This window comes from Falco naumanni, chromosome 14 (assembly GCF_017639655.2).
Source record: "Falco naumanni isolate bFalNau1 chromosome 14, bFalNau1.pat, whole genome shotgun sequence".
NCBI classification, from domain to species: Eukaryota; Metazoa; Chordata; class Aves; order Falconiformes; family Falconidae; genus Falco; species Falco naumanni.
This window is the reverse complement of record NC_054067.1, coordinates 18,211,281-18,238,193: the sequence shown is the minus strand read 5'-3', so window position 1 is coordinate 18,238,193 and position 26,913 is coordinate 18,211,281. Positions and strand designations below refer to the sequence as shown.

At 36.5% G+C, this 26,913-nt stretch overlaps 1 long non-coding RNA gene across 1 annotated transcript in view; it reads right to left on the bottom strand.

Moving 5' to 3' along the window:
* LOC121097224 overlaps window positions 1-23,874 on the bottom strand; it is a 141,202-nt gene extending 117,328 nt beyond the window's left edge. The window contains exon 1 of the long non-coding RNA XR_005830868.1: window positions 23,856-23,874. This is a non-coding gene — a long non-coding RNA (uncharacterized LOC121097224). The remainder of the gene's footprint in view (window positions 1-23,855) is intronic.
* Between the last annotated feature and the right edge of the window lie 3,039 nt (window positions 23,875-26,913).

The window sequence follows — 26,913 nt, the reverse complement described above, 5'->3', positions numbered from 1 at the left end:
CACAAAAAGAACAAATCAAATGAACAGTAATTCCATAAGTATCCTATCCTTGGTTAAGAATATGATATGATATAACACCACAATAAGAAGTAGTTTCTCACTTAGAAACAAATTCATATTTAACAAAGGAAAATAAGGATAAGGAAATAAATAAATTGCTGTCCTAGTTTCAGCTGGGATGCTGTTAACTTTCTTCTTAGTAGCTAGTACAGTGCTGTGTTTGGGCTAGCATATGAGAACAATGTTGATAACGCACTGATGGTTTTAGTTCTTGCTGAGTAAAAGTGTTTATACTAAGTCAAGGATTTTTCGGTTTCTTGGGCCTTGCCAGCCAGAGGGCTGGAAGGGCACAAGAAATGAGAAGGGGATACAGCCAGGGCAGCTGACCCGAACCTGCCAAAGAGGTATTCTATACCATGGGACGTCATGCTTGGTATATAAACTGGGGGGGTTAGCTGGGGCTGGGGAGGATTGTTGCTCAGGGACTGGCTGGGTATCAGTCAGCAGTCGTGAGCAGTTGTACTGTGCATCACTTGTTCTCCTTTCTCCCTTTTCCTTTGGATTTTATCCTTTTCCCCACTTTTCCATTTATTATTATTATTATTATTACTGTTACTTTTGTTGTTCTTACCTTTTTATTCTACTTATTATTAAATTATAAAATTGTTCTTATCTCAATCCTCAAGTTCTACATTCCTTTCTGATTCTCCTCCCCACCCCTCCGGGTGTGGGGGGGGAGTAAGCAAGCACCTGCACCGTGCTTGGCTGTCGGCTGGGGTTAAACCACAACATAGCATTTGTATCTTGAGATAAGAAAACATTTACAGCCTTAGAAGAGTGACTTCAGATAAAAAGCAACAACTTTATGTTATTCATTATGTTGCATTGGAACCCTGGATGCAAAGTAACTTATATTTATGAAGTAATACTATAAAGTGTGTTGGAAGTGCTTGATGGAAGTCAATGATCATGGGCATACATGCTGCAACTGTCCGAAAAAGTCTTGCAAGCTATGTTCAGAAAAGTAGTAATACAGGAGATTCTGTGCAAACCTTACATGGCATAAAGTATACACAATATATAACCTCTAACTTTAAAAAAAGGGTGGGGGCAAATTCTGGTTTAATTTACTGATGTCAAAATGATTAAATAGGAATTCTTTTTTAAAAATGCTTCATTTTCAAAATTCTTGAGATGTTGCAAATGCATACCTCAGTAGAATTATTTTTTTCTTTGTAACTAGAAAGAAAAACAACTCCCATCACTGCAAAATGATTTGAAGTGTTTTTCCTAACTTAATCTTTACATCTGAGATGGGGGTGGTAGAGAGGTAACAAATACATGAACAAAACCCCCAGCCAGGCAACCAACAAACCAACAAAAACACATTCTCTGGTGAGGTATGTATTGCTCTCTGGAGTGACCTGGTACAACCTATGGCAGTGCTGCAAAAGAGACAGAAGGGCCAGGCTGGTCTGCTCCCAGAAGTGGAAGGACCAGAAATGGAAGATTTCTTCTACAAGTGAAAGGACCATAAGTACTGAGATAAAGTTACACCTACACATACAATTTTTACACCAACACAGCACACTGTCCTTGACAGGAATAGCTACATTTTTCTCAAAGACGTGAGAGTGAAGTCTTGGATTACTACCCAGGAAGTAATGATTGTGATAAAACCACTGGCAGCCTGAACACAATGAGAACCCAGGTGTTCTAGTCTTATCTAGATTTTTCTCTAACAGAGCTCTTGTGGACAGACTGTCTTCCTTTTGAGTACAGATGGTTGCAATTAAAATAGCTATGACAGTTCATTAACATTTTGGGGACAGTTGCTTTCTCTCTGGACTGATTTTGTCATTTGCCAAGTACAGATCTGTACCTGACATAACCTAACCATGACAGAACCAATTTGCAACCAGTTGCTGGGAGTCATTGCCATACCAGTGCACTGCTAAGTTATGCATCATGCTGCACTGCCTGGCTCAGACTAGGAGCTGCAGCACAGAAAGAGTCATGGAAAAACATGCACACAAGCATGTGTCTTCAAAAGACGTGTATCTAACTACTTATGCAAAACAACTTCTGAAATCGTTACTACATTTATATATATATTATAATACTACACTATAACATATGATATATATATATATGTATGTAATACCATACTATAAATCTCCGAGGACTTCTTCAAATATTTCAACGAAATAGTGAAACAAGACAACCACTGTTTGCTTTGGATGAGAAAGGAGAGCGTTTTTTAAAGATAACAGTTGCACAATCTGTAGAGAGGAGCTTTCTAGGTCACTTCTCTCAGAGGGACCTAAGGTGAGAAGTTGCACTATGTCATCGGAAGACTGCCAGATCCACCATCCAAGAAAAACAGTCACAAAGGGCTGCATTAGAAAGACAGGGAGGGGAAAACAAAGAGAGAGATCAGAACAGCTCCACATACACAGATTATATTTAGTGGTGTTTACTGTGGAAGTTGGCGGTTATGTTTCAGGTGATATAGCTCCCAGTGTTGACATAATGCTTGCTATCAGAGTATAACATGTGAAAACCAAAATTTCTTGTCATAAATGCAGAAAAAGACATCTTGGCTGGTAAAATAAGGGGTTTTCTTTCCTTGTAAAAAAAGGGAACCATTTTCTTTTAGCTGAAAAAAAATAATTCAGATTTTAGAAGATCCTCCTAGGTATACCCATTTAAAAAAAATACTCAGAACCAATATGCCTGTTTGAGAAGCCATGATTTCTCTTTACATTTCTTTTTGTTTGATTTTTTGTTTAAATATTGTGTGGAGAAATTCTGATTAAGCTTTATTAAAACATACAGCTTAATACAAATCCTGAAGTCTAAGGAAGTTTTAACATTAAAAGGACTGTCTTGTTTCAACTTCAAATAATTGTTCAGTTTTTATTAAGCGCAAACTGGCCTCTGTGATCAAATACTGTTGGCAACCCAAATTAGAGTTAAAATATGTGTCCCCATGCTTTTCACTGCGTGTTGCTATACAACATACATCATTATGAACCTTATAAAAGACACCATTTCAAAGAATTATTACAATAGTTTTTTTTCCTGGAAAAACAGCTGTAGTCAGTATCAAAGATGTGCTAACTATGAGTGCAGAAGCTACAGAAGTTCTCTTATTGCACCCTCAAGAGCACACAAGGACTGGAACATATTTCTTCTTACAAGAAAATAATACTAAAAAAAACCCAAAACAAACAACCCCCCCAAAAAATATCACCCCTCAAAAAAACCCAAACAACAACAACAACAAAAAACAACCACCACCACCCCCCAAACACAAGAAAAAAATCAACCAGAAAGAGGGCAATTTTTCTGGAAATGTAAACATCCATGACATATTGCTACTCTCTAGTCCAGATTCAAGCTTATGCAAAATATTAGCTGTATGTTACACCCAATGTATGATTTTTAAGTCTGGATTAAATAGCTATTAGCAGATAAAAATCAATGTAGAGCATTCAAATGCACAGCAAGCCCAGTATTACATGCAGTCACTACGGACTGCACAGCAGCTGTATACCTTTGCAACTTCTAACAAGTTAAATATAAGTTATTGCTGCCACCAACAGGATGTTTCTCAGTATATTTTTTCTAATATCTCTCAAAATTTGCCTTTCTATAAAATTTCTGTATGCTTGTGTTCAGATGTAAGACTGCTTACTGTTGTGACAGGAAATTCACAACCAACATAGAAAAAGCTGTACAGCAAATAATTCCATAGTAAACCTGAGAAGTGGATTACTTTTCCTCCTTATGAAAACAGCCTACAGAAAACAGTCTACTGTCGTAAGTTCAAGTCGATTGCTCTAAAAATCCAAACAAAAATCCCTACTGAAACAACAATGAGAAAGTGAAGACAGCCTGTAAAGTGGGTGGAGGGTTCAATCTGGTGAATACCACAAAAACAAGCGATGATCTATCTGATTTTTTTACAATAGCAACAGAATATATATATAGATAATGCAATTGCGATAGAACCATGTTTAGCATAAAAATGATTGAAAAGAAAGCAAAATTTGGTGTGAAAAGCACTGCTGATGTAGACAAGGTGCTCTTCCTTTTCATATTCTTCTGTTGATCTAACCTTCTTCAGCACAGATGTATTCGCATACCATGAGAGGGGAGCAGAGGAAGAAAGAGAATGGTAAAAATCTGTGGCATTTAATGTTGTAGATGGAGGGATGCTTCACAAGTGACACTTGTCTAAGCTTTGGAGAACAACAGAGAACTTGGATGAGGAGGTGTCCAGCAAGACTGTACCATGCAGGTCTGACCAAAAAAAAAAAAAGAGGATTTAAAAAAACCAACACGGTAGATTAAAAAAAAGTAATCATTACAGTTGCTCTGATACACTGGTATCAGTGCTGGCCAGCTGATAGCAAAATTATTGTCTGTAAGAACAAAGCTTTGACAAGACTAGCAAATTTATAAACAAATCAATTCTAATCTGTTGAAAGGTCATCTTTCCATTAAGACTGAATAGGAATGAGATTAAATTACATGGTTGGCTACAGATGTCTACAACAGGGCACCTAAACGGGAGAAGGTTAGGAGCTGAGCTGCATGAAAACATGCAGAGTGATACTCCATGGCTTTGCTCATGAAACTCTCAATGAGGCTGGCTAGCCACATTTTGGCGAGGCTGAGTCTGAAATACATCTTTACGATGGTTAAAGGGAAATATCTGACTAAAGAAATACTGCAATGACAGTTCACTCTATTCTTACACAATAAATATTTCTTTCCTCCTTCTCTATAAAAATTAGGTCCAGCTTCTGAAACCTGCAATGACAAAATTCAGCTGTAGTGGATCTCCCTCTGTTTTTCTTCCCTGCAAATTTTGCCTGTTAAGGAGCTTTAATGAATTTCTCTTTTAAGAAAGGAGACTGATTACAAAATCTACAATCTAGACACAGAAGCAAGGGATGTGCATATTCAGCTATACCGGAAAAAGGGGAGGAGTAGCAGGAAAGAGACAGAAAATAATTTTGCCTTCAGGACCCAAAATCTTCACAAGAACAGTTATGCCCTACCTATAAAGGATAAATTATGAAGAAATACAATCGGCATCTGGATTAGTTCACTCTTCATGTCTCTGGGAAGTCAAACATGAATAGGTCCAGTGCAAATCGGCTCTTTTTTGCTTAGTTGATGGCTAAACTACAGCAGATGCTAGAAGATTTTTAAGCTGCAGAGACCACATGTAGAGGCTGATGCAGTACATTGCCCATATTGTATGCTAGCTTGATTTCAGCATTCCCTCTGAAGAAGGTAAAAAAGCACCTTGCAAATGATTGTGAGAAAACAATTCATCTCCACTTCCACCCCCAAAGTATGTTTTAATTTTACGTTTCTGTTTCTAAGATAAAGACAAAGAAAGCAGATAGATATTTTTAAAAAATCACTAAAATAACTTCTGCATTTTGCTGTGGGTTTTTCTAATACATTTTTCTAATGTCTACTTTAACCTGTCATTACTTTAGCTTAATTAGCTTATACTGGCACCTATTGGTAGAAAATAATATTTGCATGCTCCATTATCAGTTATTGCTTGCTCTTTCATCAGGAACAGAAATGCTGTTTATAGTAATTATTGGTTTGCACCCTTCCCACTTTATTAGGAGAGCATTTTCCATTGTTTTAATCGTCCTACAGTAATTTGGTACTGAGGATAGCAAGGGGGTAAACCTGTTCTAATTCATATGAATTCATTTTTCTTTTTCTCTTTTTTTTTTTTCAATGAAGTGTTCTAAGAAGTTTCTTAACTGATTTATGCTTCTACTCAGAATATCTGCAGAGAACACTCAATCTGTGTGATGGGACAGAAATCAATGACAAAAACAGAGGTTTTAAATGGAAGCAGAGTATGCCTGAATCATAGCAAGCAAACCACCATCTACAGCAACTACAGAAGAGGTAACTGACAATTATCCTTTAAATAGAAATTAAATAGAATAGTACTGCTAAAAAAAATGAACTAAACCAAAATTCATAAACAATAAACAAAAATAATTAAATAATAATTAAGAAAATTACTCCTGAATGGGACTGATTTGGAAATATTTTCTAGCTTTTTTCCTCCCCCTGTTTTATTATGGCTCTATTTATTCAGAAGGGTGAAAACTCAGCTCTTCAATGCAATTTATTTAGCAGATCATATCAGGAATCAAAAATGATTTCAAGGATCTCTGCAACTGTGCTCTGAATGCACACCTCTCTGTAATGAAAGGATATCACCTCCAAATTTGTGTCCTGCTTTGGAGACACATTTTTCCCCAGGGACTTAGTAATATTTGAGGTTATTAAAAATTTTTAGTTTTGCAATGGCTGTTTCCTGTCATTCCCAAAGACCATTTTTTTTTCCTCCTAGAATCCCAAATTCCAGCTGTCATAAAGGTCACTACTCAATAATTCAGTTAACTATAGGTTTCTTGGGCCATTTTACATGCTCATAAGTAACCTCCAGCTGCTGCTCCAGAAGAGTGCTGGTGTCCTATCCATCCTGTCTTATACCTGCTAGCCCCACCAAACTGTTTCAAACGCTTATAATATATAAAAAAATAGTCCCAGATTTCAATATTTAGGCATCTGAATATTACACTTAATATCCAGAAGAAATTCACAAACATAGCTGCTTCTGCTGTCAGCTTGTACTTTGTCAGCCATATAAATAGTTAATACAAATAAAAAAAAATTGATGCAAACCCCTGAAGTTTCACAGAGTGCATTCTGTAACTGCTCCGTTATTTATCCTTTCCTGTTGTCTATTCTTCAAATGGATCATTCAGTCAATCAAATTAATCAAATCAAATGGCTAACTTGCACAGTCCAAAAATACCATGTTTGTATAGTGAATGTAGCTAATTTTCAGATGCTGGTTGTATCCGTTACAGAGGAGCTGGGATGAAGATACACAGCAAAGCCAAAAAAGCCCCCAAATCTGAAATGCATGAAATCTTTTTTTGAACAGTAGTGGCCAGCTCTAGTAATAAAAAGAAGTGCAGGGAAGGAACACAGTGTCTACTAGACATTTTGACCATATCTTCTTTCACTTTGAGCTCTGTAAAGATGCCCTAAGCACACATCTTTATGGTATTGTGCTTGTGATTTCATTTCACATCATAAGCTGCTATCAACACAGCCTTGTCATTGCAGTTTGTCACACGTAGTAGCGTGAGCTTTCTCTATCTCACTGAAATTTTTATCTCACTAGTCACAATCACAGACTGCTAGTTTAAAGCAGAGCTCTCAGACATTACGAGAAGATGAAATCACAAAAGATAACATTAATAGACATTGCCACCACCATAGAGACAAATATTATAGCTTTTCTGGAGCTTAAATCAAAGCTAATATGTTATAATAGCAAATGTTCACATATGTACATATGTATGAGTGGAAAAAGAGAACCGGCTTACAACACTCCTGAAATTTTCATAAAAGTTATCCAATGTTGTTTGTGCAAAGTATGAAAATTGCCTTTTTTAAAAATATTTTTTTAGCGTCTTCCCTTTTCCCCCTTTCCTTCCAGCAGTGGCAATCTCCAGGAAGAAGCTTTCTTCATTCCTCAAGTCTTGAGTTTCTAATATTATTTTTTTCATCATTATGCAGATTTGTTCTGATCATGCCCTATTTTACTGTGCACAGTAAAAGATGCAAACCTTAAGCCAAAGATTTTAAATAAATTGAGGTATGGATAAATAAGTGCTTGTCCTAAACTATAACAGATGAAGAATACTTAAGAATGAAGACCTTCTGTGTTTTGTGGCTGTAAAATTCTTGCCATACTTTGACTTTAGTATGTGCACACATTTAATTATTCATTTGTGTGCACACATTTCATTATTCATATTCGAATTATTTTCTTTTCAGTGATCTATTGTTATCTTCACATATCCTCAATAGGATGTTTTTTTCCACTTGTATCTCAAAACCAGCTGAAGTGTTTTACTGAGGCTTGTTAAACTGAAATCAGCAATCCCACCTAGACCATGAGGCATGCCTTGATTACAAGTTCATAATTTTTTCTGGTTTAAAGTTAAAAGGTGGACAACTTTGTTAGCGGGGTTACTTCTGATGATAGCCATCTAAAGTAAAGGATTGAACAATTAGAAGTATTTTAGTATCTACTTCTCATCAGTCTCCAATTATGTTTCTGGAACTGACTGAAGCATCAATAAAAGCTTTTTCCAGAAAGCATTTTAAAACAGTGAGCACCCTAAAACATGTTAAAATAAATCCTTGCCTTGGGAAACATGTCTCACTTACTGGAATATGTAATTGAAAACAGAACACATGTAACTGCTAAGTGCTACTGAATCTGGAAACAACCATAAACAGTTGGAATTGTCTTGTTTTTATTAGTGTTCTACCAAAGTAACTTTTGTTCCAAATTCCTTGATTAAAAACTGCTCAATGGACAGTTTTACTTTAGCTAAAGTCAAGCAGCTTACTCTTTAAACAGTAAGTTATGCTTATAAATAAAAAAAAACATCCAGTTTGTTTTTCTCTGGTTCTGTCATTTTTTACTTTCACTGTAGAAAGTAAGGATACATAAAAGAAATATGCTATTGAGAAAACATTTCCAGGCTTGAAGCAAAAACCAAACCATCCTTCTGTGAAAAATGCTTATAGATACAGTTTCATTAAAGAATGAAAATCTGAAACAGAACAAAACAAAACAAAATATACTGTAAACATATTGGGCAAAAAACCCCAACAGCTTAAAATGTTCTGCTTTGTACATTACTGTATCTGTATTTGTTCTACACAACACTGAAATAGCAACAAAGAAAGGAAACCATTTTTCTGTTTAAGCAAACTGGTTGCATTCCGCAATCAGTTGAGATTCAGCTTATTACATCAAGAAAAGGGGGAAAGACTTCCCTACCCCAAGTGGATGCCCTGTGTTCTCATGTATCTGGTAAGAATCACCGGCCTTTTGAGTAGAACTTTACAGTAACAAAGTGTTTCCACTTTTTACTATAAATGATGGTTCAAAAGATACCATACCTATGCAAAGTTATATTTGATGAAGTACTTTAAAAAAAAGTTTAACAGTTTAACTTGATTTGCCACAGTCTGAAGCTTCCTATTAAAGCACTCTTCACAAAGGGATCAAATTAGCCCTAGCGCTTCTAAAGGTTTGGAACTTTTTTTGCTGCCATGACATTTTGTATGTTATGTAGTTAGATTTGTTCCAGCTTTTGCTTTCTTTATCATTGTTTGCACTGTAAAAACCAGATGCTTATCGAAGGATGTACAACCTTTAACTTTACTAAAAAATGTAATTGAATGACCCAAGAAAAACTTTTGGGGCCTGATATTGGAGTTTGCTTTCTCTACAGAAAGTTGGCATTTCTGAATAAAGAACAGTAGCTTGGTCAACAAACACAGATTCCATTATTGGGTGTAAGAATACAATCTCATTCTTATTAAGTAGGGTTACAGAAATAGGGCACGTATAGATAACTGCATCTTTAGTGGATAATTTGAAAAGTACTGCTGGGAAAGGGAATGACAGATGTATAAAATTAATATTAACATTAACATTAATCACCTCTAATATTTATGTGTATTTCTTCTCCTTCCTCTGACAAAATTGTGGGTATCTTATTCTTATAAATGGAAACCAAGTAGATTTTTCTAAGGAGTACCTAACGTCATAAAATTTTACATGAGAAATGGGTATCCTCCTCAAGACTTGGCAAATACAAATGAGGTTTCTTGGCATGTAGAGATATTGTTTAGCAAGATTAACTGTTCGAGAATCTGAGATCATAAGGGTAATCAGTTGGAAGGCTGCTTTATCAGAAGTTTGGATGCTGAATGCCCTAAAGTGGTTAAAAAGTGGGGGAGGGTAGAGGTTGCAAGTTTTCATGTTTAGAGAACTGCCAGCAATTCAGTGAACTTTTCCAGCTATATTTCCCTTGCTGACAAAATGAGACATTACTGAGGAATTCCCCTTAAGACACTGCAGGCCCCCTTTGTTTCTAACAGAAAACATAAAAAATAACAACAACAAACAAACTGTAAGAAAAATACAGGTATAGTGTTCAGCTCCTACTGAAAAAAAAAGCCAAGCAGAAGTCTTAACAGAGGGTCTAATCTTGGGTAAGCAGAAAAGATTATTTTATTCCAGAGTGTCTTTGGTTTAGAAATTCTGGAGAAGATGTGACAGTCTAAGGATAAGAGGATAAATCAATATGTAAAGACAGAAAGTGATCCATATTTCTCTGCAGAAACTATTTAGGATGATACAGCTGTTAAATATAAAAGCTTTAATGAAGGAGGACTTTTGAAGAATGAGTACACATTTTCATATATTGCTTATGTTTACAAAAATACAGAACTTCAACAAAAATGTTTTCTTTAAACAATGGTGTGATAAACATTTAATGTTTTTTTTCTTGAATATATAAGTATGATACTGCAGAAAACATGCAGGAATAGTTTTCAGAGCTTTTTCAAGTAAAAATTTCTAAATTAGTGCAACTTAACAGAAAGTTGGGCTCACAGAATATTGGACATTTTATTAAAGCTGTCAATATAGAACTAAATAATTTTGATGAATGTATTCAGTTTGCACTCAATTATTTGGCAAGCCAAACAGGATGAAAGGCTGAAGCAAAAGCTGGATTCAGAATGAATGAGATGATCATAACTAGAAATGGATACAATGATACACAGGCATATATGAGCATCTCAAAGTTAATATCCTCTCAATCTACTGAATTACTGGATAAGCTATTAATTCAACCAATTCAATTCTAACTATTTCTTTAGCTGAACCCAAGGTGCCTTTTTGAAAAGAGGAGCTGTAATAAAAATACATTTAATTAAAAGTCCAAGATAATCACCAAAACGATATATACTTAACCTGAAATGTCTAAATAATAATAATAAAAAAATATATTTTCAATACTGTATATTTTTATTTCAAATTGTATTTTCAATAGAAATTTCACTCATCTTCATAAGCATAATGAATCTCTAAATGAAATGATTGGTTACACAAACTATTTCTGTTTCTACCTGAACAAGAGCACTGACTTCTTGGTCTTGTAAACTGTCTTTCCAGCTGATCAAACAAACATCATCTACTCTCTCTATGTAATTTCAGTTTTGACCTCATGAAATTTATTAACTGACAATGAAACAGCAAGCTGAAAGAAGCAAAATATGTAACATGTCATTTGCACAGAAAATGTATCAGCACTCATAGATGAGACAGACTGCAGAAAGACTGAATAAGGAAGGTACCACCATCTGATTATATAAATGGGCATATGTAAGTATGACAAGTTTATATTTTATGAAACCATTCAAGGAAAGAACATAATAAGAACTGTCACATTATCTTTGTATTGCAAGCACAAGCACACTTAATCTATAAATAATCACATCCTATGCTTTACAACCTGATAAAGTTACACTATGAAGAAACATGGCAAGTCAAACTCTACTCCGAGCTATACCAGTATCATGGAAGCATGAACTTCCATCAAGACTCCTTTTGTTAATAGTGATTATCCTTTAAAAAGTAAGGTAAAAAGACAATATGGACTCAGGAAGCAGTTACACAGACACATGGCATGTGGCAGTGTAAAAGTTTGTCAGAGTCCAGCAATCACAATCACATTTCATCACTCATTAAGCACAAGAAAGGCGTAAGAACAGAAGTCAGAGTCAGTGTGGAACGCTCAGGGAAAGTAGCATTAAATACTTGCCTTAGTGTAACAAACTTTCCCTAGAGCTCCCATCTGGGAACAGAATCCGGGTTTGGACCGATCTGTATTACGAGCCATTAAGGCCATTGCTAGGTAATAAAGATGCTGAAAGGGTCCTCAGCAAACTTAAAGCACTTCCCAGCATCTGACAGTCATCACTGACATCTAATAAGAAATCATTGGCTTGAGAGCTTCACATTACCTATCCTCTTAATCCAGAATTGGCTCTTTCGTTAAATTAATAAGAAACTTTTTGACGGTTTATAGCAGATTTTCCTGAAACATTTGGAGAAACAGCCAGAATTGTAAATACTGGCATACCAGCATTTTTAAGTTTGAAGACATGATAACTTTAAGTCCAGGGTTCTCTGTAGAGACTGTACAGGACAGTATGTTTCTCCTACACTGAAGTGGGTAGCAAGGAACCTGTTAATGAAACCAGGGCCCTCAAGCAGTAGCAGTAACAATTTCCCTCAAGCACCACAACAGGCAATATAATACATGAAGGTGCAGAGGCTGAAAACATCCAGGCCTGAAGAAAGCAGTTTTCAATGAACTGTTCAGACTGGTTCCGAGCACTGTTTCTATGTTCCCATGGACTGGAAACTGTGAAGCTTTTAGCTTCTTCCATTTGGGAACATTATATGACTTAGGGGAGCAAGTCTGAAAGATTTCTACCTAGATTAATGCCTCCTGAAATAGCCAAGAAGGAAACACAAACCCAGTGTAAGTCCCTGCTATGATTGTAACAATTTTAAGAATGAGCTTGAACAAGGAAGCGTGACAATCCTTATATCTTCCATGATCCTCACTTCTTCACTCTGCAAAAGAAAGCAGAGCTCCAAGGCATATGAGTTGCTCGGTTGCTCTGCTTCCAGTATGCATTTACTGGAATACACAAGCTATGGACTATGTCATCTTGCCTTAATGCCAGATGTAGGCTGCTGAAATACCAGTACAGGTGGCCCAGTTCAGTCTGCTACATGGATAGAACAAGGCAGAAAACAGACTGTGAGGATCAGCAGCAGGTGCATGTAATGTGGATGCAAAAGAGTAAAGGAGGATGGAGTTATTTAGAACTGCAGTTTCACCCTAAGCTCTGTCCATCCTACTTACAGGCTTCTGCTAAAAATGGATGTTTTCTCTCCCTCCTCTTCCCAGCCATTCAGTCTGATTGTGCTAACTCCCATTGTCTGTAATTGTGTGGTGCACTTCAGGAGCTTGTTGATCTGGAGGAACACTAACTCATCCAAACCAACCAACTGAAGTGGCTTGCTTTTTTTGATGGCATTGGTTAATTGCAACAAACAATAAAACCAAGATCCATAAACCTGATGCTGCAATTCATCCAGGATAGTTGGCAATAGCACTTTAAAAATCTCCAGTATATTAATAAATTTTCTGAAAAATGACACATTGATAACTGCTTATATTTTGATTACGAATCTTCCCATTCTCTCCTGCATTACAGGAAATGGTTTCATCTTTAATGCTTTTTCTGGAACACTGATAGAGAATGACTAAAAGTGAATCAGTTAAAAACCAAACTAAATTTTTTCTTCCCAATTTATCTGCTTATTAATTGCCTACTATTAAGGATATTACTGTTTAAAAGTCCTCCTTTATCCTAAAAATTATGGCAGTAAAATAGTTTGCAATCAATTTCATGAACAACTAAAATTTTTGCTTTTACATGTGATAAAAATCAAGCTTGACTCATTCAAAAAGTCTTCCAGCACAACTCCCACACCATGCTGACAGACAGATAAATCCTAGAAAAAGCCAGGTCAATAAGTGACCTCAATATCCTTTCAAAATCCAGAATATTCATGTTAATGAGTTAATGTTAATTGTAAAATACTGGGCAAATTCTTGAATCCCTTACATCCCCTCACTGGTAAAAAGAAGTGCAGAAGTATTCTAGAGGATAATATCCTAATTACATAAGCTAAAATGATCAAAGGTTGTGCTTTTATGGTTTTTAAAGCCTTCAAAAACTTGTTAGCATAGTTGCAGGATGCAAACAGCTTTGTAAGCAAGTGGAAATAATCCATAATATCAAATAAATGGAAATATTTTATGTTTTTGTATTTTTATTTTAATCTTATTTGCAACTTATTTTAAAATGTCATATAAGCCAGATTTCAGGTTTGGAAGCATAGAACTCTAGAGCAGAGAAAATTCCTTTTAAGGCAGCACTTTTATAAATAATTTTCTGTATTTTCTAGTTAATATTTTTAAAGTACTGAAAATTAACTGTGGAAATTGTGTCTCTTAACAGTTTGCAGAAACAACTTCATAAGTTAAGCATTTCAGTTTTGGGGTTTGTTCCAGATTTGAAGAAATAGTTAAATTTCACTTGGGTTTGGCTTTGCAAGGCCAATATCACAGATAATGCAAAATCCTAACCCTGTCTATCGAAAGACAAATGAGATTAACAATTCTAAAAAAAAAAAAAAAAGCCTGCACAACTTTCAAAACCTGAAAATCCCAAACACTGAAAAGATAGTAAATTTAGTCTGTTGGGAAAACTACAATCAAATATATGAAAAATCTTGCATGAACTTGTGCAAGAGAGACATTTATTTCTACATCAATTGCATTACTCGAATGAGAAATTTATCAATTTCATATACTCAATGTGCCGTGCAGCGTCAAAATACCCTACAAACATAACATCTACTGATTACCCCTTTCTAAGCACCTACAGAACACTGATAAAAACCTCAGTGACATTATGCCAGTGTACACTGCTGTTCAGGTAGGCTGCTGTTGACAGTCTTTTCTTCCCTCATTACTGTATTTCCAAATCCATGCAGTACATGGCTATTTGGGGAAGCAAAGGGAGTCCCCAGGACATGGCACTGGGCGAGCAGAGCTGCAGCTCTGGGCTTGAGAACTTTAGGCTGCCTGATTGCAACATGTACTATGATAGACTATGATAGCACCGGCCCTATTCAGCTAGTAGAAAGCATAAAAAAATCTTTTATTCCTGGAAGTTAATGGTTTGTCTTTACAAGCCTAAACACAATTAAATAGATAAAGCAGTATAGTGTTAAGGAGATACCTCTCTGTTGATGAAATAAGATTTGGGAATCAGAAATCACAGCTAAGATGAAAAAAGCTTGCACTTAAGAACACAAAACATGCAGTACAATAATCCTGTTATTGTATTATACCTCTGGCAACAAAGAATATCCTCCATCTGGATGGGTGGATGGCTCAGGTGGCCTTAAGTACTTGATAAATGCATTTTCCAATCTATAACTCCAAAGAGTATAATAACCACGTGTTATTTAGATTTTCTATAACTTAATAAAATCCAGGAGACATCCTTCAAAATATGTTGTTTAAGCTATAGTACTTCTATATAAATTTAGTTCAAAAATGTCTCCCGTTGAAAAGCTAAAGTATCTGAACTGTCCAAAGGTAGTGTCTGGAGAAATACTACCTTTCTTTATGAGTCTCTGTGGACACATTTGTTTGCACTAATAATAACAGATCAAGTAAATGTCATTTATTTGTGATATGCATCACCAAAGGTGGACCCGGTATCTTAGAAACATGTAAAAACTTAGGTTTTTTTCTAATACAGCCTGAAGACAGAAACAAAATAGAGAAAATCAAGCTGAAGAGCAGATGGCACTGAATGAAATCGTAGCAGAAAACCTAAATGAAGTGTGAAAGACAATAAAATTAACATTTAAAAAACAAAACAGTATACTTCTGAAATAGATATGCTTCCATAATGATATTGTAGTTCTTTGGTGGCTAGCTAGTTTCTGGCATGTAAAAAGGCATACTGATACATCTTCAAGACAAGTCAACTAGAAGTCAGCTTCTGCACCAGAGATAGACCTTCTGCTCCAGCCACATTTAGTTAGCTTGCCTAATAAGGTCTTTTAACATAACTACTGAACTATTCACCCGCTGTACCTTTTAGGGAAAATATCAAGTATATAATTCCCACTTTGTCAGAAAAAGTTAGTTTGTTCTTTTTCTGCAAAATGGAAAATGATCTAACATTCTAAGGCAAGTCCGAAACCTCAAGAAAGTTACTTTAGGATCGTCTGAACTCCTCTCAACTAAGTTTACTCTTCCGGGATTTTTCACTAACAGTTAAAATACATAAAACAAACAAGCCCATATTTACTGAAATTATAATTATATGAAGTGTGAGTAGGTAACATGAATAAGGAGAGCTAGAAGAGCCACTTATGAATGAGCATGTAGTTTGACAGAAGAAATTTGACATGAAGAATTCCCATGGCCAGAAACATGGCTGTTTCTCCTTCCTCCAGAGGTCAGACCACACTCCTCCTCCCTCCGACCCCCTCTCCCACAATCCTCAGTGCTACTTAGCAGGAACGAGCTACAGCTGCACATCATCCATGTCAATCAACCCACTGCCTTTGCAGTATGGCCACAGCCGCATATTATCAATGTTAATCAACCCACTGCCGTCATCCCTCTACATCTTACTCCAACAGAAGTTGATCCTACAAGAGAGTCCTATATCAGGCATGGAATTTTTCCGCTAATTGTAATATAGGACTATAGCTGTGGTAAATGGGCAGTATGCATAATCAGGTAGATGGGAACAGAGAATGAGATGAAGGAAAGCACTGAGAAGCTAAAAGCCAGAGGTGAGACTGTTTTTCTTACCACACAGAGTAATAAACACCGGTCAGACTCAAAGGTAAGTCCTCAGCTTGTCAGGAACAAGTAAGGCTGACCCACAGGAAACCAACATAGGTAAACAACAGGTTTGTATCCAATTGACTGCAATCTAGGCTAGCAATTCAAAAGGCCCCATTTCTTTTGTGTCTTACTGAAAACTTATCAGCTATGAGTTACCTTAAAGCTCACTTTTGATACCTTTCAAAGAGCTGGCTGGACTTAGCCAGGAAGGTTTGGGATTTGGTGTAGGTGAAATTCTATAATCAGGTAAAGCAGGAAGTCAGACTGTATAACAATAGATGGTCTCTTCTAGACTTAAGTTTTTGAAGTGTTAATTGCATTGGGAAAGAAAAAATATCCAGATCAACAGACAAAAGAACTGCCAGTGAACAATACGTCTTGACTTGGTATCCCCAAGACTGGTACCACAAACTAAGCAGACTATGGAACACACTGAAAGCTACCCATTTATTTCACTGCTTACAGAATGAAGCCTACCAAAAATGAAAATAAGTTATTAAACACTGAAATTTGTCTTGTGGCCTAGAGACACTCCCAAGCAAGAAAAAGAATAACTATAAAAGGGGGGGGGGACGACACTAAGAGAAGGTTAAACCCCTTTTTTTCTAGACTTCATTCAGTCATCTCCCTGGATCACCCATCTTAACAGGTACAGAGTACATTGTCTCACATAATAGGAAAAAAAGCTTTCATAGACAAATTATGTCATTACAAGTACATAAATTGCAACATGTTAACATATATGACTGAAAGCTCAAGTTCAGGTAAACACTGTGAAATAGAAACACACTGTAGCATCTTATTTTGCTTTCCAATATCTTCACAATTCACAGAAAACCTAACAAGAACAAATAATCGTAAAGTACACCTTACTGAAGTCCCAGACAGAAACCAGAAAGCTATCTACAAATACATTTTAAATAATTCAGGTGCTATTCTAATATGGATACTTGTTAATCATTCCCTAATACATGTATAGACATGTACATCCCTCTTCACTCTGCCCTTTTCAAATACAGAAAAATCACAGATAAATCAAGATATTTCTCATGGGCTTCTAAGAGTTATTGGACAAGCTCACAGAAAAAACTCATTGAACATTTCCCAGAACCACCTGAAAACACTCCTTCACCTCTTGGAAGGTATTTGAGGCCAGCTTCCACTACATGCTTCATTTCTGAATAAAGAAAAGCAGGATGAGCAATAACTTGGGTGAGTAAAAAGCCAGGGAGTTTTGTAAGACAAAGGCCTATACAAGAAAATTCATCAATATAAACACAAACATGAAATAGCCCAAGACATTTGCACACAAGAGCTAGCAGGGATTTCATTACACTGTGAGCTGGCCAAAAAGGGAAGAAATAAATAGTATGAATAAAGCTAACTGCTGGACATTAGTTGTAGGATTTTAGCCTCATGCAATGTAGGCTCCTGAAGGAACCAAATCAAACTGTCACCTATAATGTAAATTGAAATTTTCAGAAGAACTTGAGAAGCTTACAGTCCTGTCCTGCTCCCCAAATATTTTGTTTCAAACATGGTATTGGAAAGTTGTGTGGGGGAGTGAAAGAACCAAAGTATGTGGCTCAGCTGGAAATATATAACAGAAGGAGAAAAAGCACTTTCATGAGAACTATGTGCTCCACTGTGATTTTGTAGCACACAAAATATTCTGGGGTTTTAACTGTTGGTTTTTGGTGTTTTTATTTTCCTGAGTTCTAATTACTTACGGCTCAAGAAATACTTTAGATACTTACATATGGATGTAATCCATTTATTAGTTTTCATACACAGTCCCTGTTTCTAAAAGCTTATGTGCTTGCTTATCTTTATATGACTATACCTGCTCAATTAATGAAAATAACATAAATATAGTGAAATGAATCTGCAGAACTTCATAGTACCATTGTTCAAACTACGACTTTAATTAGAAAGCTTAAATTAAGTGAATAAGATAATTTCCTATATGTGAAATACTCTTCATGGAAGCATTAATATTTCTTATTTCATTGACTAAGTAATAATGAATTAATGCAAAAAAAATCTAGTCATATTTTCTCTTCAAATTAATACATTTGTGTTTAATTTGGTATGCAATTTCTTGGTTTTCATTGTCAGTTTTGTATAAAACTGTCATATCATTAAAGACTGCAGGTACTTTTTAATCCCTCAGTCACTTTGGTAATTTTAAAATTTAATCATCCTTTCCATCATTTAGGATACTTGATTGGCCCATGAATTTAATCGGAATGTTTATTAAGCGTATCTGTGAAAAACAAGGGTTCTCATTAAGAGGAACTGGTCAAGCTTACATTGACAGCTGGTATCCACTCAGGTCACCAGAGGTTCTGGACCAACACTGATTAAAGGAAGGTGATACAAACTAACTTCTTGTTCTGACCTTGATTCAATTGTTTATTGTTCAGTTCTTCAGGTTTCTCTGTATTGCTGTCTGAATTACAACACAAATACTTGAGCGATAGAGAGGAATGACCTAGTTTCAAAGGTGAAAGTAGCTAACTAGGGCAGTACAGAGCTCAGTACACCTTTAGCTAACTTCTTTTTGGCCCTTTTACTTCCAAAATTTAGCTTCAAAGTATCATATAGGGCCTGTTGTCCCATGGAACATTTCTTTTCACGAAAGGACAAATGGTCAATTGAATACAACCACATTATGCTCATTTTATTATGTTGGCTTCTAAACAGATCCTCAGTAGGTGAAAGATTCAATGCAGTATTGAAGTGCTCAACATCTCCAGCTTACCAAGTAGAAGTCTGTATTATATTATTCTTTGTATGCAACCATTTTTTGTGACTTGAAGGGCAGAAAGGTTAAAGAGCAGGAGGAAAGGTCAAGCCAGATAAGTGAAAGTCCATATTTCATAGAATTACTGTTTTACTTATCACTTTCTCTGAGATTTGACAGGCATACTACTGATTAGGTTATCACCTTCAAATAGATTTATAGGCTCTAGGGAATTTTTATTCAACTTACCCTTGGGGATGTCTCGACATAATGTCTCTATGTTGGCATTTGTGATTTTTAAAGGTTTCACAAAATAATGAAGAAAGACATAAGTAGCAAATATCTTTGGATTCACTAAATATTCTGGTAGCAAATATTTAACATTATTTTAAATATACATGTTTGCATTGCACCTTGATTTTGAATGCACACTGCTAGTGTTCAAAGATAGTTTTAAGATAGTGAATGAAAAACAGCATTTCCACTTTGGCTAACTTTGCTATTTGGTTTTTGTCATCACTGATCTTTTTTGATGCAACATTAATTAACTTAAAGGAATCTTTCATATTAATTGGACAGGTGAGCACTGAAGCAAATACATTAATGGATTTAAGCTTCTCATATGAAGGAGCAAGTGTGCACACTCTGTTACAATATAGCCAGCAAGAATTTAAATAGGGAATATTGCAAAAGCTTGCACACTTCATTAGAACCAAATCCAACTGAAGCACTGCCTTGCAACTACATGTCATAAACCCATGAATTTACCCAGCAGATATTTTCTCAAAATATTTTCAGCCTGTTTTTGACAGAGCTGTAATCTTCATTATAAGTTCTTACAAAAAGTTGTCCTTCCAAGTTTGACAGAAAAGACATTCCCATCTCTACCAAGAAAAAGAGAATCAGACACCTCTTTATGCAAAATGAAAATAATAGCATTGCCGCTAGAAGCCAGAAGTGACAGCAAGATTCATAGACAGACAGTTGCCTGTTCAGCAGTAAGACTCTCCTCTGGCTGATATGTGGAGTATTTCATTATTTTGGATTTCAATGCCATTTTTTGGTAAAATCAGTCAACAGCTGTACGAAAGGGCTAGCATATTACCAGGAAAACCACCGTCAGTCTTATTTCAAAAGCAAAGATTTCACTGCTGTCTGGGTGACCAACCCCTCTAGTATTACTAAAAATTCTCTCAAATAAAACCTAATTTGAATTTTTCAGTTTCATTGGGTCAATGTACAATGCCTACGTACAATCAAATGAATGAGATCTTTTTTGCACTTTGTTGTTAACATCTATTAAATATTCATGTGGTTAGCACAGACATCTCAGTATTATGGCATCTATTCAGAAGCAGGAAAAGCATATTTCCCCACAGGAAGAAGCATACTCAACTTATTGTTTCTTCAGCTTCAGAAGGTAGATACCTACTTGTTGGGGGGGGGGGGGGGGGGGGGGGGGGGGGGCGCAGGCGGAGAACTGTCACTGTTCCTTTCACCCATTTGAGACAAAAACATTGACCGTCAGCTAGTTTCTGACAATTGGCTGTTATTAAACTCCAACTTCCTAGGGCCAGCTGTGCCTAATTTGAGTCACTGGTGCAAAAATAACCAGTCAGCAGGAATTGAGGCAATTATGGGTAATTCTGCTGTAGAGCAGTCCTGCATCAGAATCCCAGGATTAACTTTAGGCTGGCATTCCAAGGTGATTGAATGAAGAACACAAAGCCTCAGTAAAATCATCAGTAGTTAAAATCAGGTTTTATATAAGCTCATTTTGGAACTCTGTAACCTGTATTTCAATTTACTTACAGGCAGATTGTCAAAATTCTTTCAGTGCCTGAAGCTCCATAGAGGTTCATACTCAGGGGCTATTTGTTTTACCGTTAAATATCCAGCCCTCTTGCCCAAATGTTAGCCTATAATAATTTTATAACCCAATTAATCTCTAAATATGTTTAGTAATTTCCATACTTTGCCTTGTATCTGCTTTGCTAGATTGCAAAATAATACATTCCATTTTCTTTTTTTTAAAGAAAAAAACACTTAATTTTAAGAAAATACTTTCCTTATCTTAGTTGAAAAACATATAAGGCTATTTCTGTAAGTACTGCTGTGAAGTGCATACAATAAACAAATGCAGAGAGTAAGAAGTGTTATTCTAAACAGTCAGCCTTAATTTATGTTTCTGTGTAAAAAAAGAGTAAGTAGAAATAAAATTTTAAGCAACCATGTAATTTTGACAAAAGACTTCAGAAAAAATTGGTACAACTTCACACTGCAAGATATAGTTTGTTTTAAACTTCTAATATGAAAACAGCAACCAGATGTGCTATATTACTTAAATAGCTTCATTAAAAAAATAATGTACAGAAAAAATCAGGAAAAGAACCCAGCAAGCAGTTTATATTTCACAGAGTCCAGTCATTAATAGCAGTATTAGCCAGACCAATATTAAAACATGTATAGCTTTGTTTTCAAGGGTGGCACCTTACACTCAGCTCTTCTGACTCTGTTGTGTCACTGTAACAGAGAAAACTTTTCATAGAGAAAATTAATAATATCTTAATTGTATGTGAGAATTACTAAAGCTTCTAGTTTTTCAGCTTCTTAGGATTTTTATGACAGACAAAAGTATCAGGTATACTGACACTGTTTCCTTAAGTCAGCTTCTGTTGAAACAAAGCACAGGCTCCCTACCTCTAACAAGGTATAATTTAGGACATCAAGCCTCTATTCAAGCTAATAAGTAGATCCATGTCCCTTCAATTATTTATTCCTCTGGCAGACAATTCCATTAACCCCCTCCTGTGCAATAATTTGTTCTGCCACATGTTAGAAAAATTATTTTCCAGCTGCTCAGCAATACTGGTACAGTAAATTGAAAGCATTTCCTGGTAGACAGCTGATACTCAACAGAGAGGTGAACAGCGACATCTGATATGTGAATGGTAATGTAGTAAATAGCATAAGACAAATGTTAAGTTCCTCCAGCATGATGTTTGTGGACTGACAGTAAGACATGCAAAAATCCTGATGAATTATTCACTCAACTCAAGAAATAAATTAAAGCTTTTCCTGCTATATAGGTGAGACCCAAGCACAAGTGAACACTAACACTTGTTACATAGAAGTTAACTTAGTAGTAAGTAGTACAACACAAACATGTTTAAGTTCACCCACCATGACGTTTGTAGACTTACAATGACAAGACATGTAAAATAGTAATGAATTATTCATTTAGCTTAGGTAAATAAGAAACCATTCCATTTTCTGCACCCGAGAGGACTGTCTGGTGAGTCGATACGGACAAATGTATTATGACAGTTCCTGTACTTTATTTTATAGGAAGCTTCACAGCTTAGAAAGCTACACACCTAGTGAGGGTTTTACTGAAGGTTTTACAGCTACACCAAATAGTATCTCCACAGTAGGTATAAATTTCTGAATGGGTATCCAGTAGCACATAATTCTAGATTGAGAGTAGTAAGTAACAGCAGAAGTGTTCCCACTATGCTGGAAATGAATGACTATGAAGGCAAGAGACAACTCAGGCTTTGTACAGATGTCCTATTCTTGAGTTAGGTTGAAGATTACTAGAAAGTCACGTAGTTACCAAGAAACAAAGAATTAAGAAGCAGCCACAAAAACATGAACAAAACCCTCACACCATCCAGAAAGTCCTGTCTGACGGCACACGTAATCAGATGTTGTATCTTATTTATGACAGTACTGGTATCAGCAACTTGTGTTATGACAGAAGTGGTATCAGCAACTGGTAAATCAAGACCAATTGGCTAAATTCCTCTTTTGTCCCCCCTCTCGCTTCAGTTTCCTGGGGGACTCATTTATTTGTACTGTTTCTGCAGGTTCATTTCTCATATATTCAATCAAAAGATGTAGAAATAACCTTTTGGTTTGAATACACACACTCACACACACATATGAGTTAATCCTGTTCCATGATTAGCAGATAGGAGGGCATTTTTCTTGAGCAGTTTGACCAGGAAAGAAATTATATAGTTTTAAAAATAAAAAGAAACAGAAATCCAGCCACCAGGAGAAGCCAGTTTAATATAGAGAGAAAAAAAGACACAGCATGCTTTATAAATGCTAATGTATGTGAAAGAAAACTATCAAGCCAATTTCTCAGTGGAAAATTTAAAATTCCAAGCTTAAATGTTTTGCCAAAAATTACACAATAAGTCACTGCTGAATTCTGAAAGTAACTCCAAACCTAATCCCCAGACCACAGCGAGTCCCTAGGGAATGACTTATGGACATATTTTTCACAGAAATTGAGCTTTCCCTTGTTTCTGCTGTATTTAATAGAAAACATGGCTCAACACCCTTTAAATTTATTATATTTCATAAGCAGCGGGCAGAGAGGCGAGCAGGCTGAAGCTGTTCCCTCCGTCCTTGCAGGCCCGTCAGCCCATGCAGGCCCCAGCCGCCTTTCCCACCCTGAGGACTGGGGGCCCTTGGCGGCGTGAGGGCCATGGCTCCCCCGCTCCCTCCTCCCACCCAGCCCCTGTCACACGGTGGGGACAGTCCTTCCCCAGGTGGGGACCAAGCCTGGGAGAGAGGGTTCAAAATGAGCAAAAATAACATTTGTGACTCGTTACATGCAAAAAGTTTACCTCATCTTAAAATGCGACCCTCACAGCAGGACCAGGGTCCTCCGGGCAGCCATGTCCTCGCCAAGGGGCTGCAGCTCCAGTGCTGCCAGCAGGCTTGGAGATGGGGCCAGGGCTTCCCACAGCCCTGGAGATGCCAGGGCTGGGACACCAGGAAGCCATGTCAGGGCTGGGGTTGGGGTCCTGCCAGCGAAGGATGAAGTCGCTCAGGCAGGAACGGGGGCACCGGCGTGGGCGCCAGAGCCACGCGAGGCGGGCAGGTCCCTCATCGGGTCGCCTGCTCCCGGGGCTGGTGCGAGCACAGGCTACCGGCCACCCGCCCATCACTGCTGCCGCTGCAGTCCCTAACAGCCTCTGTAAAAATGAAATCCAGGTTTGAATGAAGAATTGTATGTTTGGGAAAATGTTATGAGTCCCTGCAATGTGTGAATAAAACTAGAAAATAAGTATTATAACCAGAATTGTGGAGCCACTGTGACCTACTGCACTATCAATTATTCCTCATGCTGAAATTATTCTTAATTAACTTGAGAAACTGTACCAAATAGCATTTTTAAGCTTTTTACATCATCTATTTATTTGCTTATATTAGCTGCTGGTAGTGCCATAATGTTCTAGATCATTTTAAAGGAAATCTAGGCTGCCGTAAGGAAATTTTATACATCCCAGGCTGATTGTATTTATGCAATAATGAAGCTGCAGCTGAAGAGGGCTCGATATAGTCACATCACTGAATTCAGCAGAAAAATTCATTTTATTCTTGAATTCAGGATGCTGCTAGTCAATGGAATAAGTAGAAGAAAGTACTCTGACAGTATGGGAGGACATGAAATATCACTTATATGCTTATCACTCTGACTGAGAGGGGCAGCCGGGAAGGACTGAGCAAGGACATTGGGATGGAAAGCCTGTTTCTGGATATAGAGGGGCTGAGCTATAAATGAATCTAGTAAAAAAACCCCTGGCTAGGTGAAGAGAATGAACAAAAAGATAGACAAAGTTAGGGAGAAGTGGCTTGTATGAAGCATTCTGTTGGAATGGGGCACACAACTATTCTTTTTACAGGAGATAATCTGAAATCTATCAGTAAAGTATTCCCTCCTATCTGACGCTGGTTGATATGGCAGTAGTAAGCTGTTATCCTCAGCAAGGTACTCTGCTGGGCTGCGCAGCAAAGTCAGAGCACTACACTAAAAAGCTCCAGTACTGATGCTGGAAGTGGGACAATGTGGTGGAAAAGCAATAAAGAAATTTCACTGAACAAAAAGAGACATATGAAAGTGTCAGGGCTGCCAAAAAAACCAACCCCAAATTCTAAAATGTAGATATAAACCTTGCCTGAAAACAATGGCTTGACTGTCTCATATTTAGTGGCTGTGATTAGTGGATGATACACAAATCATTTGTTTTGTACATTTGTTTATTGTTTCACTTCCTGTAGTAACTGGAATGTAAATGTATCATTGTTACAAAAGAAAAAAGGATTGTTGTATAGTCGGAACAGCTGAATGCTCTTTTAAAACAGAAATTAGAATTGCCTTTGTTGTGTAATTCATATATAATGCTAAGTAATCTTTTTATTTAGGTTTTTCTATAGGTGGCAATTTGCCTCATGGAAAGTGTGGTATCCTCATTGATACCCTAGAACACAGTTTTAAAAACTGATCTTTCTTGCATATATGGTACTACAGCAGCTAATTAAATCAAAGAAGCCATGGTATGGAAATACAATGTTCCATATAACAATAGATGAATATGCTGAAAATACCAGCATTTGCTTTCTCATTTTAGGCACCCTGCATGAGAGAGTATTTTTATCTTCCTTTTCTGCCCTGATTCCCTGCTTATAATTCCCTAGTTACATGGAGAATTTATTTTTCATCTTACTGTTTTGACAATAAATAAATTAATGTTCTTAAAGCACGTAGACTTCTCAAATTCTGTACAAAAGCCAAATAGAAACTAATTCCGTCTTAATAGTGTCATTTCGCTTGCATATCATAACTTAGGACAAGAAATGGAACAAAAATAAGCATTATGTCAGCACTGTCTATCTTGTTTTAAAGGAGGTAGAGTCCTATGGAAATACCATGACCACTCTTTTAAAGACACTGTAATTCACGTTAATAACAGACTGAATAAGAGTGGGCAGACAGCACTAATTCAAGAAATCCTCAACTCTTTGTTAAATTGGAGTTGGTATTTTTATATATTATTTTATTTGCAATACTATTTGTATATCTAGACACTAAGCAATATTCAGAACAGTAGCTGGGCTAGAAAAAGTAGTGAAATAATAAATAAAATTTAAAAAGATAAACCCTGTAAGTGGTGCTTATGAAGCTTCAGTTGATGATAAGAATACAAATGGAAAGCTGTAAATATTTTTTTTTCTTGTAATTTAAAAAAAGTGAGTTAGAACAAGCCCATAGAAAGATGATTGATGGAGTATAGTGGTATTATGAGCAATATTCTGGAAATGTCTCAACAGAGAGCCTATAAATTTGAGTTCACACATCCCTGCCTTTCACACATCACAGTTCCACAGAGCAATGTCTTCTATATGACCTTCCTCTGTCATGCTTGCTTTATACATTGTCTCTGTCTTAATGCAGACACTTGTACTGGGGTTTTTAGCAAATCGATAGGGAGGGGCAAACAAGGGACCTGGCAAAAGGTTATCCCAAAGCTTCAAATGAACTGTCTGGCTAGAATCCAGTCAGTAGCCAAGAAATTAAATACGTTTTCAATCTCAGTGGGTTACATTAAGAAGTAGAGAAGGGAAGAACTCTTACTATTAATGCTGGAGAGAAAGGCGGGTTGATGTTTTTACTTTCCCTTTTATCTACATACCATAGATATACTTTGGGCCAGCCTGTAGAGCTCAGCAGGTTAGAAGAAAAGCTCACATTTGCTGGCTCAGAATTTATCTGACTTGGCAAGTTAGCGAAGGTGCAAAAGTCCTTTGGAAAAGGAGCTTGGTCATCAGCAAAATCTTATCAAATATTTTCATTTTCTATTGTATCTGACCATGGTGTCTAAGACACTAAGAATAATTTTT